The following is a 20,153-nucleotide window of genomic DNA, read 5'->3' as shown; positions in this document are numbered from 1 at the left end:
ACATTATAATTGCAGGCCTACTGTGCGGTCACAATCGGTTTGGGGAGTTTTCGTTACAATGGCAGGCCCCTTTTCTACTTCCAGACATAACACAGTTGAGGAGTTTTTACTATAATGGCAGGCAACTTCCCTAGAACCAGTCGAAATTGAGTTGTGCAGTTATCATTATAATGACAGGCCCCTTTTCCTACTGCCAGCCAGCTTACTGCCAGTCACACCAAGTTGATGAGTTTCCATCAAAAGAGCAGGCCACTACGCCTAATGCCAGTCACATTTTAGATGGGTACATTTGTTTACAATGGCGGGCACCCTTGCCTACAGCCAAACACAACCGGGTAGGGGAGTTTTAAACAAAACTGCATGCTCCCTTGTCTTTGGCAAGTCAAATAGAGAAGTAAATTATTAATTACAATGGTAAGCCTTCCTTACTAATGCCAGTTACACAGGAGTTGGAGAAGGACCTCTTTCCTGTTGCCAATCAAAGTCGGTGGTGTGGGGAGTGCTGATTACAATAGCAGACACACCCTTTCTTGATCGCTACAAATCGACATCAGTGAATGTATATAGATCGACATACAAAAGTATACGCATGTTTACAATAGTGCAGACTTTCATTTACAGATTAACTGCTGCTAAACGGTACGTCATATCGGCAAAGGATTGTACCATAAGACGCAAGATTTAGAGGCCTAAATGGCTGGTCCTATGATATCTCATCTATTCATGGGTCAGACTGAGTTAGAAACGTTGAATAGGGTAACATTTGTGTAAGATTATCTGACATTGCATTACATTTCGTATAATTATGTGACAGCTCCATACATAGCATTTGGCTCACATATGGCTACTGGGTGGACCAATCTTCGTGTAGAGTTTGATGATTGTATCTTTCCTATAAGTGATTGAAAGTATGAATTATGCATGTGAAAAGTCAAAATTTACTTAACATCGATTAATAGAGAAAATTTAAACGTGAAAGGGATTCGGATACGACAAAAAGTCATAATATCAAGGTTGTAGATCATTCCAATTTGAACGGAGGATGTGTCATCCATTATGTGATAGGACTTTCCGATGATCTGCACCATCATTAAAATTGCCTCCATATTTCGATATTCTTCCGGGATAAAGAGCGAAAATTTAAAGATCTTGGAAGTTTTCCGATCGTTACAGGCTAAAACGTATTATTTTGCCAAATTTCAATTTTCTTGTTCAACTGGCATATTATGCAGCAATCTGGATTTTGGGCGAGGAGGGTAAAAATGAGGACTTTCAGGAAACTAAACCCAAAATATGCAGATGATCAATATTACCCCTTAAACGTGTAGCTGTACGAAAATTTCGCCAAAATAGTCAATGTACTGGCACACAGTCGTTACGATTTTATTTATATAGATAGACTAGCAAATATACCCGTGCTTCTCTACGGTATTCTACATTGTATTCAAATATCGAAGTAAATACTGTACATACAGTAAATAACATTGTTTTAAAATTGCATGTTTCTTAGCGTTATCCGAGAAACAGCATGGGGATGTCCCCATACGTTGTTTCCAATGTAAAGTGTTTGTTACGGATCTGTGATATAACGGCAGGCTCACTTGCCTACTGCCATTCACAATCGAGTTGGGAAGTTTACATTATAATTGCAGACCCCATTGCCCACTGCGCGGTCACAATCGATTTGGGAAGTTTTCGTTACAATGGCAGCCCCCCTTTCCTACTTCCAGACAGATAACATTTGAGGAGTTTTGATTATAATGTCAGGCCGACTATCAGTCGAAATTGAGTTGTGCAGTTATCATTATAATATCAGGCCCCTTTTCCGACTGCCAGTCGGGTTACTGCCAGTCACACCAAGTTGGTGAGTTTCCATTAAAATAGCAGGCCACTATGCCTAATGCCAGTCACATTTTACATGAGTACATTTGTTTATAATGGCGGGCACCCTTACCTACTGCCAAACGCAATGGGGTAGGGGAGTTTTGAACCAAACTGCATACTCCCTTGCCTTCTGTAAGTCGAATCGAGAAGTGAACTATTCATTACAATGGTAGGCCTTCCTTACTAATGACAGTTACACAGGAGTTGGAGAAGGACCCCGTTCCTACTGCCAGTCAAAATGGTGTGGGGAGTGCTGATTACAATAGGAGACACACCCTTTCTCGATCGCTACAAATCGACATCAGTGAGTATATATAGATCGACATACGAAAGTATATGCCTGTGTACAATATTGCAGACCTTCACTTACAGATTAAATGCTGCTAAACGTACGTCATATCGACAAAGGATTGTACCATAAGGCGCAGCATTTAGTGACCTACATGGCTGGTCCTATGATATCTCATCTATTCTTGGGTAAAATTGAGTTAGAAACGTTTAACAGGGTAAAGTTTTTGTAAGATTATCTCACATTGCATTACTTTTCGGATAATTATGTGACAGCTACATACATAGCATTTGGCTCACATATGGCTACTGGGTGGGGCAATTTTCGTGAAGAGTTTGATGATTATATATTTCCTATAAGTGATAGAAAGTATGAATTATGCATGTGAAAAGTCCAAATTTACTTCGATTAATAGGAAAAATTCAAACGTGAAAGGGATACAGATACGACAAAAAGTCATAAGAACAAGGTTGTTGATCATTCCAAATTGAACGGAGATTGTACAATCCGTTATGTGATAGGACTTCCCGAAGGCCTGCATCATCATTAAAATTTCCTCCATATTTTGATATTCTTCGGGGATAAAAATGAAAAATTTAGAGATCTTGGAAGTTTTCCGACCGTTACAGGCTAAAACTATAATTTTGTCAAATTTCAATTTTCTTTTCCGTCTGGCAGATTATGCCGCAATCTGGATTTTGGTCGAGGAGGGTAAAAATGAAGACTTTCAGGAAACTAAAGCAATAAAATATGAGGATGGTCATTATTACCGCTTAAACGGGTAGCTGTGCAAAAATTTCGCCAAAATAGTCAATGAGGAGGCACACAGTCGTCACATTTTATTTATATAGATAAGGAATCTGCTCCACGTACAACACCTTTCGGGTTATGTTTGCTGGACACCATTTCGGTTCCCTATAAAACGCCAGTCCATTCCGGGAACATGAAATGTTATTGACCTTTAAAACCTGCCTTTCGACAGGTAGCTGCTACATATAAAGTTTGATTCAAATATCTGCATTAGTTTTCAACTTGTAAGAAATACGCTTTACACGCATCCGTCCCATGGAACTTGCACCGAAAAACGGCCGTTAATGATATCTCCCTTATTAATCCTCGTATCGAAATGATGTACATGAGAAAAAAAAGGTTTAGAAATTAATTTCCATTAAGGCAGTTAGATTTCCATTTGAGTTTGATTGTGTATATTCTGTGGGAGTGCAAAATCACGGTTTCAGTTTCGTACAAACCCCCAGGCGGATTCTCATAGCGAAGTTTGGTGGAATTATATCAAGTAGATTCTAGTACTCGCGTACATACGGAGTAATTAAGGAAGAAAATATTACACTTAAGCAAGTTGAAATTAATAGGGAATGGATAAAAACTGAGGACAGCCGGATAACGACAAATATGTAAATGCCTAGTGAATCTATTGGAAAATCTAATGCCCCTCTGTAAATTAATGCTGGTTTGAGTTATGGATATGAGAAAGCGGTAACAGAGGAGATATTTAGGTCCAGTGATTCTTAGGTAAACAAATAAGAAGATGACTAAAGGTGTTATTACTTAATCTATTCGAGGGCGGTTATAACATCCAACGATATTCCGCCAATATTCCGCAGATAGGCCGATTGACGCTTCTCTAGCCTTCTACTCAAGGAACAACCATGAATTTAAAAGCGTGATGGGTAAAATGGCAATACGTTACTTCCCTGCTGGCAAGCAGTCAGAGACGTTGCCATGGTAACCTGTAGGTTCGTTGTCGGTCTGTCGGTCACTCAACGCAGAGCATGATACCCGCAGAAAATAGTACATTTCTCCGTCATGTGAAGAGTAAGGTAAATTATGAACATAACGAAAGTTGTTTCTAATGAAGAGACGTTTCACGTACGGTCCACGGTGTTAACAGAAAATCAATAGTATAAGAGAAAATGAAGGAAAACCGTTCTGAATTTCCTATGAAACCCCCGTCTATTCAAAGATTTTAAAATGATATGCATATCGGAACCTTCCCCGGGATGAGTATACTCTAAATATGAAGTTTGGTTGAGATCTATCCAGCCGTTTCGACGTGATGGTGGAACAGACAAACAAACAGACACGAAAAGTACAAACCACCGATTCGGTCTTGAGTTGACCTAAAACGAATAAATATCTGAAAAATTGGCAAAACAAGAGAAATTACAGACAGCGGACCCCTACAACTTTATTTATATAGATAGATAAGGAATCTGGTCCACGTACAACACATTTTTGGCTATGGCCGCTGTATTTAACCTGCAAAACCGACCATCATGATATCTCCCTTATTAATCCTCCTGTCGAAAAAATGCACATGAAAACAAAAAGTTTTAGAAATGGATTTCCAGCAAGTTGGGTCGATTTTAAATCAGCTTGGTCTTGTACTGTATATATTGTGGAAGGGTAAAAATCATCACTTCGGTTCTCTATAAACCGTCGGTCCATTCCGGGAACATGAAAAGTCATTGACCTTTAAAACCTACCTTTGGACAGGTGGCTGCTAAATATAAAGTTTGATTCAAAAATCTTCATTAGTTTTCAAGTTGTAAGAAATACGCTTTGCACGCACCCGCTCTTGAGTTAAGTCCGGTGGAACTTGTACCGAAAAACGGTCCAAGATATCTCCCCTATTGGTCTTCGTATCGAAATGATGCAAATGAGAAAAAAGGTTTAGAAATTAATTTCCTTTAAGGCAGGTAGATTTCTATTAAGTTTGGTTGTGTATATTTTGTAGGAGTACAAAACCATGGTTTCGGTTTCGTATAAACCCCCAGGTAATTCAGGGATTTAGAAACAACATTTGCCCTGAAATGAAATGAAATTGCGTATTGCATTTAGTGCCGGGAGTGTCGAGGATATGTTCGGCTCGCCAGGTGCAGGTCTTTGGATTTGACCCCTTAGGCGACCTGCGCATCATGGTGAGGATAAAATGATGATGAATATGACACATACACCCAGCCCCCGTGCCAGAGAAATTAACCAATGATGGTGGTAAAATTCCCGACCCTGCCGGGAATCGAACCCGGGAACCCTGCGCCCAAAGGCCAGCATGCTAACCTTTTAGTCATGGAACGGACAATATTTGCCCTAAAACCTACCCAAGGACAGGTGAATTCTATGAATTCTAAATATGAAGTTTGGTGTACAGACAAACAGACATACACACAGACACCAAAGCTAAAAATATGCTGATGGTCATTATTACAACAGAAAAGGATAACTGTACGGAAATGTAGCCAAAATGGTCAATGTACAGACACACTCTAGAAGTGCACACCTTTACATCGAGAGTTACTGCATTGAAACTGTACGACATATCTATAAACGGACTTCATCAGACGCCTCGTTCAGTGTTCTACATGGATGGTCCCATGACATCTTCTCGTATCTCCTATATTTATGGTTTGATTGAGTCATTGAATGGGGTGAAAGTTTGTACAGTTTTCACATACTAGTTTATATTTTTTGATACTCATGTGACAGCTAGAATAATAATAATTGGCTATCACTGGTCATGTCAATGTGCGTGCCGACTGTCATGATTCTATCTTTCCTATAAGTGTGCCAAATGATAACTTATACGTGTAAAAGTACAAAATTAACTTCAAATCGAGTAATACAACTCTATTTAACGTGTAAGGGATAGAAATACGACTCCAAAATGAAAGGCGATTTTGCTTTCTGATTTGTGATACGCCTTACCGATTAGCCACCAATTATCCCGAAACGAAGGTCTGCACCGTCGTTAAAATTGCATCCATATTTCGATATTTTCCGGGGCCAAATGTTATACATTTACACAGATTAGAATATATCCTCAAAGGAAATAGTATTAAGCTTTCGGGATTAGCACTCGCATACATACGGAGTAATTAAGGAAGAAAATAATAGTTAAGAAAGCTGTCATTAATAGAGAATGGATTATAACTGAGGATGACGACAAATATGTCAATGCCAAGTGAGAGGAGAAATTTAGGCGCAGGGATTCTTAGGTAAACAGATAAGAATATGATTCTATCTTTCCTATAAGTGTGCCAAATGATAACTTATACGTGTAAAAGTACAAAATTAACTTCAAATCGAGTAATACAACTCTATTTAACGTATAAGGAATAGAAATACGACTCCAAAATGGTGTTATTACTTAACCTATTGGAGGACGGTTATAACCTCTAACGATATTCAGCCAATATCCCGCAGAATGGTCCATTGAGGCCTCTCTTGCCTTCTACCCAAGGAACAACCATGAATTTAAAGGCATGATGAGGAAAATGGCAATACGTTACTTCCCTGCTGGCATGCTGTCAGAGGCGTTGCCATGGTAACCTATAGGTTCGTTGTCGGTCTGTCGGTCACTCAACGCAGAGCATGATACCCGCAGAAAATAATCAATTTCTCCGTCATTTGAAGAGTATGCTAAATTATGAACATAACGAAAGTTGTTTATAATGAAGATGCGTATCACATACGGTCCACGGAGTTTAGAGAAAATGAATAGTATGAGAGAAAATGGAGGAAAACCGTTACGGTTTTAAATAAACCCCTCGTCTATTCAAGGATTTTAAAATGATATGCATATCGGAACCTTCCTCGGGATGAGTATACTCTAAATATGAAACATACAAAATGAGTTATTTTCTTTTCCGTTGCAATTCACTCTTTGTTTAATTGATAAACATGTTAAATCATTTTATTGATTGATACTTTGTGGCCTCCAAAGAACCTGGTGTAGGTAATTCTCGTTGACTCCAACGGGCGACTTGCTCTTCTCAGTGTGTGTGTGTGAGAGAGAGAGAGAGAGAGAGATAGAGAGAGTGAGTGAGTGAGTGAGTGCGTGCGTGCGTGCGTGCGTGCGTGATTGAGTGAGTGAGTGAGTGCGTGATTGAGTGAGTATGTTGGGGGTAATAAGGTAGGGAGAGTGCGAAACTTCTGTCAGAAGAAGACTACTTCTCACAAATAGCACAAGGTTGGCTGCTCAAGGCTTTACAGCCCCATCCGACGGTTGACTAGTTTGTAAATATTTAATTCCGTTTTTACTTTGCGCTAAGATTAACATTTGTCAGTACGTCTTTATATATCTCTAACGTATGCACATAAGTCATGATTTAACAACATTTACTATTTAGGAAAATATTCTTTGTTGTATTCTAGAATGATTTAACCCAACCTTCCTTAGTGCAATTTTCAATAGTTAAAAATAGACAACCCTAAATTTGCAAACGTTATTCAACGATTCGTATGATACTAAACGTTAACAGGCGAATTTTAATCACATGGCATATTATTACGTTAATCCGACGGAATACTATTAATACAGAAAGAGAATTCTGTAAAAATATTCTCAGTGTCATATTTATATGCAGTAAAGTCTTTCTTCAACTTTTCCCGATTATATCTGACGACACTGGCACCACCACGATTCCTTTCTTGTTTTCGGCCGTAGTTTTGAGGCCAGGAGCCAAACCTGACAGGAAACGATTTCATCGATAAAAAATCCCCTGAAAACTTTGCCATCGTCATTATAACAACCTCGCGAAAACCTAACAATGGGCTTAAAATGCCGCCACGATGACCGCGTGGAACTCCATTATCTTCTGGCCATATGACTGGGCAGTAGCCGTATTTAACACCTTAGTGTCATATATGTACCTTTGTTCTTATGGTGCATTATGAAATACTGTTATTTTATCTAACTCGAAGGAAGACATGCACAAAGTGATTTATTTCATAATGAATAACTTCGTGTTCTTTTTCCTTGTTAAATCCTCGTGTGCCATGAAACAATTTCATAAAAAATATAATGTTCTAAGATAGAAAAATTTAACCGTCCTTGCACGAAAATTCTCTACCCAATACTCTCGGCAATGTCTTCAATATCCCAGTTCAGACTCCTGTATCTATTTGAGGTTGTGAGTTACAAATCATAAGGATACTCAAATTATCTCAAAAGGCTCATTTATGCCTTTTCTAGCTCTCACTACAGAATTATAATCCTTGGACTGACCGAAAATCGAATCTGAGTCCTCGGGAAAGAGGCAGGCCCGCTACTCGTACACCGCGGAGCTGGCTATAACACACCATCGCATATGGTTAATCACCTGTTCGTTTGAAACATAAATGTTCCAACTGGCAGCACACCCCCATGTGTAGGCTATCTGTCATTACAACATTATAATGTGAAGTCGTTATTAATCACAGCTTTAAATAATTGTGCACTCAAATTTCCTCATTCGCTACATCAGGCGTGATTCTAAAATTACATTATATATTACACTCCAGTCTTCTACAGGAAGATTTTTCTTTATAGATAGATGGGGTTTATGAATCCCGTCACTTTGGCAGGCAAACCTATCATTAAAGAAACGTGAAGAACCCTTTGTATTATATCATAACACTATTCCGGCAGAGTGTCACGAGTGAGTTGTTCAGAATAGGAGGCAATTATTGTTTCAGACCACACAAGCAAACGAGTGGAAACGCAAGCATAACTGGGAGGAAGTTAATATACAGCATATTATAGAAAAAAGAGAAGCGTGTGCATTTGAGACGAAATATGATAACTGAGGAGTATTTACAGGAAGAACTCGCTTATTCAAACTAAATATCACAAATAAGGGCGTAGATTTCTGACAGAGACAGGAATAAAGAATTATTCCTTCCACACTTCATATGCATACCAGTACGTATAAATCTGTGCACTCCTCTTAGCATTTGAAATAAAAATAGCATGATTTCTTGTAAAGTTTAATATTATTAGTACACATAGGATGAATTGAACCTTAGAAAGGAGAATAATAAGAATTGGCAATTGAGGAAAGGCGAATGTTGTCCTAAACTTCTTGGTCTCAACCTCAAAGATTGTGTTTACAGAATTCGGTGCAAGATAGAAATATAGACCCACACCGAAAAGATATCAAGCGTAAAGCGGACAATGATAACTTTGTACACTCACCTCTTCATATTTTCGGCCGAAAGAATCTGTAAGCGTTTGTTATCCTACTTTAGAAGTCTCAAAACGATTCGTCCTTGGTTGGTGGAGATCGATAAGGATATTTTAAAGTATGGAATCGCAGAAATAGGTATTCAACTGCGAGTACAACTCAAACACAAACTGAGACAGGTTATCAAGAAGAAGTTCCAACTCCAATGAAACATGTCCATTCTGATGCTTGGAAGAAAGCACACTCCGAAAAGATGAAAAGATGAAAATCTGATGAGTCCACAAGAAGACAAACAGTTGAGATCTCCTGGTCCTTAGAGGACCTAACGATGAATAATAATAATAATAATAATAATAATAATAATAATAATGATGATGATGATTTTACGTCCCACTAACTACTTTTAGATTTCTAGAAACACCTAGTTGCTGGAGAATGATGCCGCGTGAGTTCTTTTAAGTGCCGGTGTATCTATTGATACGAGGCGTATTTTAGCACCTTCAAGTACCACCGGACTGAGCACGGATCGAACTCGCCAACTAGGGCTCAGAAAGCCAGCCCTACACTATGTGCCACTCGCAAGTGAACATCAAACAGAAACTTAGATTTACAATTAGGGAACTACTTGAATGATCCAGGGTTAAGAAATAACCTTTCCAAAGATGACCTTTTTAAGCGATGTGTCAGTGAATTTTCGAAACAACTATAAATCATAATGTTTCAATCGAACGTTTGCTATACTAGATTGGTTACTTCCGAAGATTATGATTACAACAAAAATAACAACAGAAATAATAATAATAATAATAATAATAATAATAATAATAATAATAATAATAATAATAATAATAATAATAATAATAATAATAATAATAATAATAATTTCAGGTATTAATATTTTGGTTCAGAAGTACAGTAATATGAACGCCACATTTGTACATTAGGTAAAGCGTTATTCTCATATCTTGGAATGATAGCCTGCTTTCATGTTGTATCTTGTGTGACTGCACGATCCACAGTTTAGTCTGGCATTAATTTCACTTCTTTTCGAGGTAGTGATCATAAGAGAAAATACAATTAGATCTTCGTCCCAATTTAACGTCTATAATACAATAAGAAATGTCTGACCCTCAACGGGTGAAAGTAAAGAAAAGTAATGGAGTGTGTAAGGAATTAAAATGAAACCTTTTCTCGGCCTGCTAAGAACAACATCAGAACTTGAATATTAAATTTTTGCCATAATTGTTCGGATAAGAAATACCAAGCTTGAAACCTACATCTTACAATACAAATACCAATTTAATTAATTAATTAGTACATGTTTCGTCCCTGTATTGTGAACATTATAAGCCATAGCTTAAATAACTTTTAAAACTAAAAGATATAAAGTTATCATATAACAAGAAATGGGTAAAATTTTAAGAAGGCTAAAATATCAAGTCCTTGTTAAAAAATCTTTCGGTGACTGTAAAATAAGGCACAACTTGGGCTCTTCTTAAAATAGATCATGTTGATTCAGACGTTATAATACCATTTTGTCCGGCGCCATGGATAAATGGTTAGCGTGCTGGCCTTTCGTCACAGGGGTCCCGGGTTCGATTCCCGGCGGGGTCGGGAATTTCATCCATAATTGGTTAATTCCGCTAGCGCAGGGGCTGGGTGTGTGTGTGTGTAGTCATCATCATCATTTTACCCTCATCACGACGCGCAGGTCGCCTACGGGAGTCAAATCAAAGACCTGCACCTGGCAAGCCGAAGTCCTCGGACACATCCCGGCACTAAAAGCAATCCGCCATTCCATTTCATTTCATACCATTTTTCGATCAAAATTAATGTTCCTAGAAGGAAACCATAATAAAATTTCATCGATTGTAAATTTTAAAAACATTAAGCTTCTTGGGCTTTTTCACTATTGATGGTTTTTTTTACCTTTTTTGTGTTTGGGGAAAATCTGGACTTGTGCTGTGTGAGACGTTGTGTGAAATCATGTTCAAACCAGGTGTTAAAAGTTAAGGTATTGAAAGAACATACCGCATCTGTAACAAACAAGAAAAAGCTTTAAGCATTTGAGCCAGGCGGGGTAGGGGGGAAGAAAACATGGGATGAAAAGCGACAGAAAAGCAACATACACACTCGCTGGCTGTATGTATTAAGGCGCGTCCAGACTTGTAACAGAACATCGTAACGTAACCGCGTCGCGCTCCTGTCTGGACGGTACTCCGTACCCTCGTCGCGCAACCTTGGCCCGCAACATGAACGATACGGAACGAGGTTCGCTGCGTTCCACTTCTTGTCGGTTTTCCCGCGTCACATCAAAGAGCTGCGCGCGCGGAAGTTACAGCAAGCTTGGACGTACACAGGACCTCGACGCGTAACACACATTCGCCTCTGTCTGCTTGATCAGTAAAAATGTTGTCGACCGAGCAAAACACACTGCATTTTATTGAAATGTACAGAGCTAAGGAAATGTTGTGGCTAACTAGCCATCCCAGGCATTTCAACAAAATTTTAAGGAATGACCACTTTCCCCATCCACTCCATTCTCCGGTTCACTCTACATATCCCCAATATCCCCATCATGCTACACAACATAATGTTCATCAGCTGCCGAACCCATCACATTTTCAAGGTTACACCGTTTCAACACCCACTCCATCAGCTTCCTTATCCTCACCGAATACTACTACTACACCCAATTCTCCTCACTCCAACTCCAATCTGTCCACTGAGTCAGATACAGTAGGCAATTCCCACGATGTGGATATGGATTTTCAGGACTTGATTAGACTTACAAAGTAATGTTTCTGTGTTGAATAAGCAATTAAAATAGAAAATGTTTGATGTATGAAACTTAGAATATACCAGCAATAAATTCCTTACTTACGATTATATTTTCGTCTAATGCTTCAATCAGAGCTTGACACATTCCGGTACGATAACACTAATCGACTGTTTGGATATTTTGAAAAGATACTGCAGACTAATGTTTGAATCACCGGTTGCTAGAAATCGTACTGTCACTCCCAGTCTCTCTTGCACCGATATAGCCTCTCTGAATGTGGTATCCTTCTTAGCAACTATAGGCCCTAACAAATTGATGAGGTGGGATCTCTCGCTGAGTCTGAGGGAAAAGCCAACTCTGGAGGGTAAACGGATTAAGAAAGAAAGACACATATTATTATTATTATTATTATTATTATTATTATTATTATTATTATTATTATTATTATTATTATTATTATTATTATTATTATTATGTGCGTATGGACCCAATGGATCACGCAAAGCTCTAACGATTCTGTTTTCTGAGTTGCCAAACAGCTCTCATCCTTTCTCCGTGGATCCTTTTTCGTTCTTCTGTCCACTTAGCTCCAGTCTTCTTTTTCACTTCGTTCTCTGGTTGCACTTTTCATCCATTAATTTTTTTCCTATAAAGGTTTCTGTCCGCGGTGTCATTTGGGTTTATCTGGGCTTTTTCCAGATACTTCTTCACTTCTAGTACCCATGGAATATTATTATTATTATTATTATTATTATTATTATTATTATTATTATTATTATTATTATATTGCAAAAATTATGTTGAAGATAACATTAATTTTTTGCCCATGTAAATTGTGGTTTATTGCGCGTTTCTCTTCTTTTTAAGACTGTACCCCGCTGCTAGTCCAACAACTACAACAGCTGTTTGCCTTTCCTCTATGTTAAAACGAAATGCTATCAAATCTTGCCAAATCTTTTCAAATCTTATCAAACCTTCAGCAATGTTGAACAGTCTTTGACAAGATTTGACAAATTTCTTGTGAAATGTTGAACTGACAGGAAAATGTAATGGTGTACAACACGCATAAGACAGTGGTATTTCCTGCCCCAGAAGTTCAGGCGTTGTTATAGATTAAATAATAATAATAATAATAATAATAATAATAATAATAATAATAATAATAATAATAATAATAATAATAATAATATGGAATTTCTAATATGTTTTCATGTAATGAGAGACGTATTTCCGTTTCATTGCTGTCATTTTTATTCAATTAATGTGAGTATACCTATGCAGTATAACTTAACCTCTACAAATGATGTTATGGCAGTAAATACATTGCAAAAATTATGTTGAAGATAACATTAATTTTTTGCCCATGTAAATTGTGGTTTATTGCGCGTTTCTCTTCTTTTTAAGACTGTACCCCGCTGCTAGTCCAACAACTACAACAGCGTTTGCCTTTCCTCTATGTTAAAACGAAATGCTATCAAATCTTGCCAAATCTTTTCAAATCTTATCAAACCTTCAGCAATGTTGAACAGTCTTTGACAAGATTTGACAAATTTCTTGTGAAATGTTGAACTGACAGGAAAATGTAATGGTGTACAACACGCATAAGACAGTGGTATTTCCTGCCCCAGAAGTTCAGGCGTTGTTATAGATTAAATTTATGAATTAAATATAAGTCCGCACATCCCTCCACACCCTCCCTGAATTATTTAGATCACGAAATGAATGTAATAGAAAGACATGGAGGGGAAAAAAAGAAGTCTGCAGAGAATTACGACTTTCTTTCAAAGATGAAATGTGTATTTCGGCCAGTTCACCGTTGTAAAATCTTATATACTGTATTAATATAATATTGTAAAACTAAAGTACAGAAAACCGTCGTCAGGCCTGAAAATCGCTGAGCAGGGTCGGCTACAGTCAATCACTTGTTTATTTTCACTTGATGAAAAACGTGTTTAATAATTGTTTTACTATGCTTTCACTACCCATATTACCGAGCGAGTTGGTCGTGCGGTTAGGGGCGTGTAACTGTGAGCTTGCATCCGGAAGACAGTGAGTTCGAGCCCCACTCTCGGCAGCCCTGAAGATAGTTTTCCGTGGTTTCCCATTTTCACAGCAGACAAATGCTGGGGCTGTACCTTAATTAAGGCCACGGCCACTTCCTTCCCACTCCTAGGCTTTTCCTATACCATGGTCGCCATAAGACCTATCTGTAAAAAAAAAAAAACCTGCCCATATTGAAACATTTAAACCTCCGACTTGATTGCCTAAGCAATAATACTCTTGCGCGGAACTCGAAAACAAAAATCAACACAAAGCGTTGGAAACGGAAACGACGCCTTGGTCAGGTTTAGCAAGTAAAATGTTTATAATGCCCACTAACTATCTGAAACTTCATGTCAGCCAGCAAATTTGAACCACCACGTGTAGTTCCACGTGAATATAGCTGAGTTTGCCACCATCGCCTATGTTTCCGTTTAGTTGCATAATGCAAATCAATATAGGCTGCTGCAGCTAAGTCCATCTTTCAAAGCTGCACTGTCTCAACTGGCGGAACGCTGGTAGGTTACGCGTTACGACCTGCGGCGCGGGGTAGAAAAGTTTACCTCGCAACCGCGGTGCGTAACATTGCCCCGTTTAACCTTGGCGCGCGACGTGGTTACGTTACGGAGTTAGGCGCGCATGTCTGTACCCGCCTTTAGTTGATTTTAAATAAATTGATATTTATATTGTAAGGTGAGACTTATATGAACTATCTCATACGCTTTACAATGACAATACGGAAACATTATGAAGTTTATAGTATGTAGAAAATATCAATGTGAGAAACTTGGTGCAAAGAGAAAATAAGACCAAACTCGGTTAGGAGTCCAGTGGTTGACATTCGATGTCCAAATATTTAGAGCACATGGATATTCTTTTATTTGCGACGTATTTCTCTCACTCGACTTTGTTTCCCTACCTCATTCGGTCAACTTTGGTTCTCTTCCAAATCTGACGATCGTAGATTAGCTCACCTAACTGACCTCTTTGCGTTTACTGCGACTCTAACATTTCTTTAGCAATACTTTCACTGTTCAAGGAATCAGACCTCTTTTAGTTAACATTACGAGACATAATAACATGATCTTCTCCTGTCACATCTATTTCGACTGATGGTCGACTCACCAGTGAGCACGTGATTTGTATTCTATATGGTGGATTCCACATAGGACAATGATAACATTCACTGCCTGATAAGTTCTGACGGTCTGTCCCTTTGGAATGATACGCCCCTTCCCTGCCGGCTTCCCTTCCAGTAGATTGCGTTTGGAATCACGGTCGATCATGGGTTGAGATTCTCATCTAAAAGAATAATTTGGCATCGGAAAGGCGTGCGATCTTTAAACCGCCGGCCGAAACCAAAATGAGCCTGAATCGGCTCCAGTGACCCCAGAAATTGCTGGGCTGAGCCGAAGAAAGTGTTCATGTTAGCAGAAGTAAATTTGGAAGGAACTACTGCAACTGAAAAACTGTGATACGGCGAGGAAAAGAGTGACCACAGCCAACCCGGTGGTGAGGGAGTAGCACTCCAACCTCTTATTTAGAAACCCTGGTTCGTATTCCAAACAGTCCAAATGTTTCAATTCTGGACTAAGGGATAGAACGGGATTCACTCATCCTCTTGAGAGTAATTCAGGCATTATCTAATATGAGGGGCAACATACTCGGTCAAGAATCTCATGTAATACGGATGTCAATATCATGTGGATGTCACGACGCTGATGTGACACTACAGTATCTGTAGACCATTTGGTTTGGCAGCAGTTCTAGGCAAGACAAGTCCCTAATTGGATGTTGCTCCAAAGGATTGTTTCTGTGTTTGCTCTGAGTGAAAAATAATGTGTAGCGGTGCTAGTTGTTGTCGTCTTGGAGATAAATCTGTCCTTTTGTCAGTCCCAAAATAAATGTGTATTCAAACATGAATCAGTAGCAAAGAGCCTCGCTGATAATACATATGGAACTCGCCTCCACAAACTGACAATCACACTCGGATTTGTCTTATGGGTTACAAAATTACGTGAAGTGTAATCAGCACCCACATAACTTTGTCTACCGCTGGTTGAAGGCTGGTTCGTTTTCTCTATTTTGGGGTCAGATCAAGGCTGCTTGTATCCAGACTCTCCAATTTAGTTACTGGTCACAAGAAAATATCATTAATAATCCTATAAAATCAGCTGCTGTGCGGAATTAGAAACATTAGAAATTAGTGAACCAAAGTAGAGACAAAGATAATATTTAATCTTGACCAGTCTGAAGGAACTAGGGGCCATATGAACGACAACGCATTCAAATAGAAGTCAATCAATTATTTAGTTTTAAATTGTATTTTAGTGCCTGATCTCCTGGTTTAATTACCCATTATTACTGCCTTCACCGACGTGAACTAGTATTTGGCCATGCGGTTAGGGCCGCGCAGTTGTGAACTTTCATTCGAGAGATAGTGGGTTCGACCACCTCTTTATGCAGCCCTGAAGATGTTTTTCAGTAGTTTTCTATTTTTACACCAGGCAAACGCTTCAGCTGTACCTTATTTAAGGATACGGCCGATTCCTTCAACCTCCTAGCCCTTTCCTACCTCATCGTCACCGTTCTATCTGTGTGGGTACTACGTAAAGCAAATTGAAAAAAAGAACTAGTATTTACATTACCCATGTCTTTTGTTATTAGCTAGAACAAATTTGTACTTTCATTGATATATCTTCGTCTCATCCTTAGCCTTGACAACATGTAAGTGACTGAGGTATTAGTGATGCTAGAAAGGCCATTCCTTATGCAGGCAGAACTCTTGATGAATGGTTTGAAAATGTCACACACAGGATCAGTTGGTACTTGCATTTTACTTGGCCTGGCTTGATCAGGACCGTAACGCGAAACTATCTCACTACTCATTTCCGTTGTATGCCTCTTCAGGGACACCTGGGCCATGTATGAGAGTTGATGGTAGAGCTGTTGAGGATCTAACGAGTCTTCGGGCTTCAACATACGTACACCCTTTATTAGAGACAATTATTATATGTTGGTGGTTGGATGATGGTCATAACACTTAACAACTTCTTACCAAATATGTTGAAACCAAATTCCATATTCACAATTAGTCACCAAATAACAATGTTAATAATTGTACGTCTCATGAACTACTTTTATGGCCTTGGGATACGCCGAGGTACCGGAATTTTGTCCCGTGGAAATTATTTTGCGTGCTAGTAAATATGCCGATACGAGGCTAGCGTTTTACAGTCCCTTCAAGTACATTCGGATAAAGCACAAAATGAACCTAATACTCAGGCTCAGAAGACCACCATCTGGGCCACAAAGTCTGGCCAATTAGTCTCATTACCTTCTGGAATAGCCTAATTGTACTTTAGATTCGATAACATGATCTTTAAACAGATTTGAACTCTCCGCGAGCGCAAGTGTGATTAAATACTGTAATGAGTCAGATACTAATATTCCTTCTGCCCTCCAAATTGTTCTCCTAGGAACATAATTGGGACTCCTCCGTCAACTCTTGGTATCGTATACTCTGGTGTTTAGTTTGTTGGTGGGATATCACGAGTTCTCTGTCCTGATGGAAGTTGATATGAGCCTCTAAAGTCTCTGAAACTGCTGGCTATCGAGAAAGTTTGACACTACGGCGTGGTCACAGAGGAGTCTTAATGGGCCATTGTCCACCACGTTGGGCGCTACCCAAACGTGTTTACAGAGTGTCGAGTCACTTATCACATCCTAAGTCCACTTCTATCTCTTTTATGTCTACGAGAGAACTCCAAGTAGCTTTTCGACATGTTGCCTTACGTATTGCCTTCAGTACCTTTCAGAATCGAAATGACTAGATAATAACACTTGGATGACTTTAGGTACATTAATATGGGAGGAACTTCCATTTGAAGTATTACAAAAGTCGTAGTTGGCACTCCGAATTAGTGATACAGTGTCTCACTAATGATCGTAAGTTCGTGGAATCAATCCCGGCTAAAGTAGTTGAATTTTGAATAACGGTCTAAAATCTTGGCAGTCCATGTCAACGCCGGTGGCATATTAAAGATCTATAATCTGTGTCGGTGCGACGTAAAGCCAATTTTAAAAATTCTCCGGTAGCGCACTCTGCGTCACACGACAAAATTAAATTAATTCATTGATAATAACAGATAATTGGAATTCCACTTTCGCTGTTAGACACTATCCCAATAGCAATGTCGAAGTTGATAGATATACCACCGAAATGGCACCACTTCATGAGGTATTCAACTGCGCGGCTGAGGCCATTGAATTATTGTTGTTATTATTGAAGTCGGTGGCTAATTATAAAATTATCCTAATTCTCTGAAAATAACTCTTACAATAGCGGAAAACATTCATAAATATATATTTCATGTTGACATACGAGGGCTCTGATAAAGAAGTGGTAACGTAGACCATACACTGGCAGCACATCGGGCATACGCAATGGGAATGGTTAGGTGGTGCTGTTATCGATGTATAGAGTGTATTTGACGGTCATCCAGTTGGGAGTGTTGTTGCTGTGTGGCGTTGAAGTGAAGAGTGTCGAATTCACTATACTCTAAAGCACGTTTTCAAAAGGTGATCAACGTTCGTGGATAAAATAGAGATTGTCCTGTGGCAAAAATGCATCACACTGTTATCGAGAATTACGTGAAGCATTTGGCGAGAATGCATTACCGTATAGCACGGTTGCACGATGGGTCAAGGCATTTCGTGTGAGCCGGAATGAGTTTGCAGATTTGCACCGCACAGGTCGGCCGTCCTCGAGCCTACGAGCCTGAATTAAAGAGTCAATCGAATGAATGGCATCACACAGGTTGAGCCACTCTGCATCTATTATCGTGTCGACATGTTAGTTCAGTTTATCCAAACAAAGTTACAGTCTTATTGTATTACTGTAATGGCGTCTTGCCACTTCACTTCGTATGAGTTAAATAGTACCGTGTGTGTACGAGAAATGGCGGACATCTAGGTGTTGGACACAGAAAGTCACACTTCCTGCCACCTGGGAATATTTTATCTCCTTGACTGTGCTGGTTGTTGTTAATTTTGGGAACTGTAAGGAAAATGGCTTCCCTGCACATTGGAGCAGCGTTTCTGATTTATCAGTATGTTTTTAAACGCTCTAAGTGTATTTGCAACTACACTTCATTTTTCTGTTTGAGTCCTTGATAGCTCCAGGTATTAGTTGACTGCGTCGCACATGTGGATTTGGCCCTGTTTTACTGCAGGATGCCCTTCCTGACGCAACCCTCTATGGAGGGATGTAAGCACTATTGCGTGTTTCTGTGGTGGTTGGTAGTGTAGTATGTTGTCTGAATATGATGAGGAGAGTGTTGAGACGGACATATACACCCAGTCCCCGAGCCAGAAGAATTTATCAGAAGCGATTAAAATCCCCGACCCGGCCGGGAATCGAACCCGGGACCCTCTGAACCGGAGGCCAATACGCTGACCATTCAGCCAACGAGTCGGACAAAAGCTCCTGTATTAGTAAGTTACCTTATATTTAAATTTGTCTTTTTCTTATTTTCGATATGCAATGTTTACTCCGTTGTATGAACTGGCTGTGTGCATGTGATCTTGGTACTTGATTGCTATGCCTTTTGGTTATGAGATGGTCCAGCAATTACAGTATAATTGTGTCAGCTTTGTCGCTTGCCATGAACCATGAGATTGTGATTGCCTTTCGTGTCATCGCGAGAACACTCTTGCCTTGTACGTATCGCGGTCGTGATGGGAATACCATGGTGCGTTGGATTACATGGTCATGCTGCCGTATTCCTCGTGCACGCTCCTTACGTACGTTCCTGTGCCCATCTGACTGATCCTTCGATGACCTTGAGGTCGCAATATTTGTGATATTATATTACTGTTGGACCTGTATACCCTGTCTTATTTTTGCATATCAGTGCCGAAATGTGTGGGCGGTGTGGGTGAGTGCGTGGATGTGTTGAAGTACATGTGCCATATCGATTGCCCATTTCGATTATTTATTTCTATTTTATCTTTTTATGCCGATTATAGGCTTGTAGTTTTGTACCCGTGTTGGCTTCTCACTATACTATTTCTTTGTGTTACCAACTCGTTTAATTTATTTGGTCCCATCGTTTTGCGCACTATTTTGACCTCAGTCATTTATTTTGTTTTGTCTTTGATGAACGAGCTCTACCTTTTCTTTTTCACTTCCTGC

This window comes from Anabrus simplex, chromosome 1 (assembly GCF_040414725.1).
Source record: "Anabrus simplex isolate iqAnaSimp1 chromosome 1, ASM4041472v1, whole genome shotgun sequence".
Classification (NCBI taxonomy): Eukaryota; Metazoa; Arthropoda; class Insecta; order Orthoptera; family Tettigoniidae; genus Anabrus; species Anabrus simplex.
The sequence above is the reverse complement of the archived record's forward strand: the minus strand, read 5'-3'. Positions refer to the sequence as shown.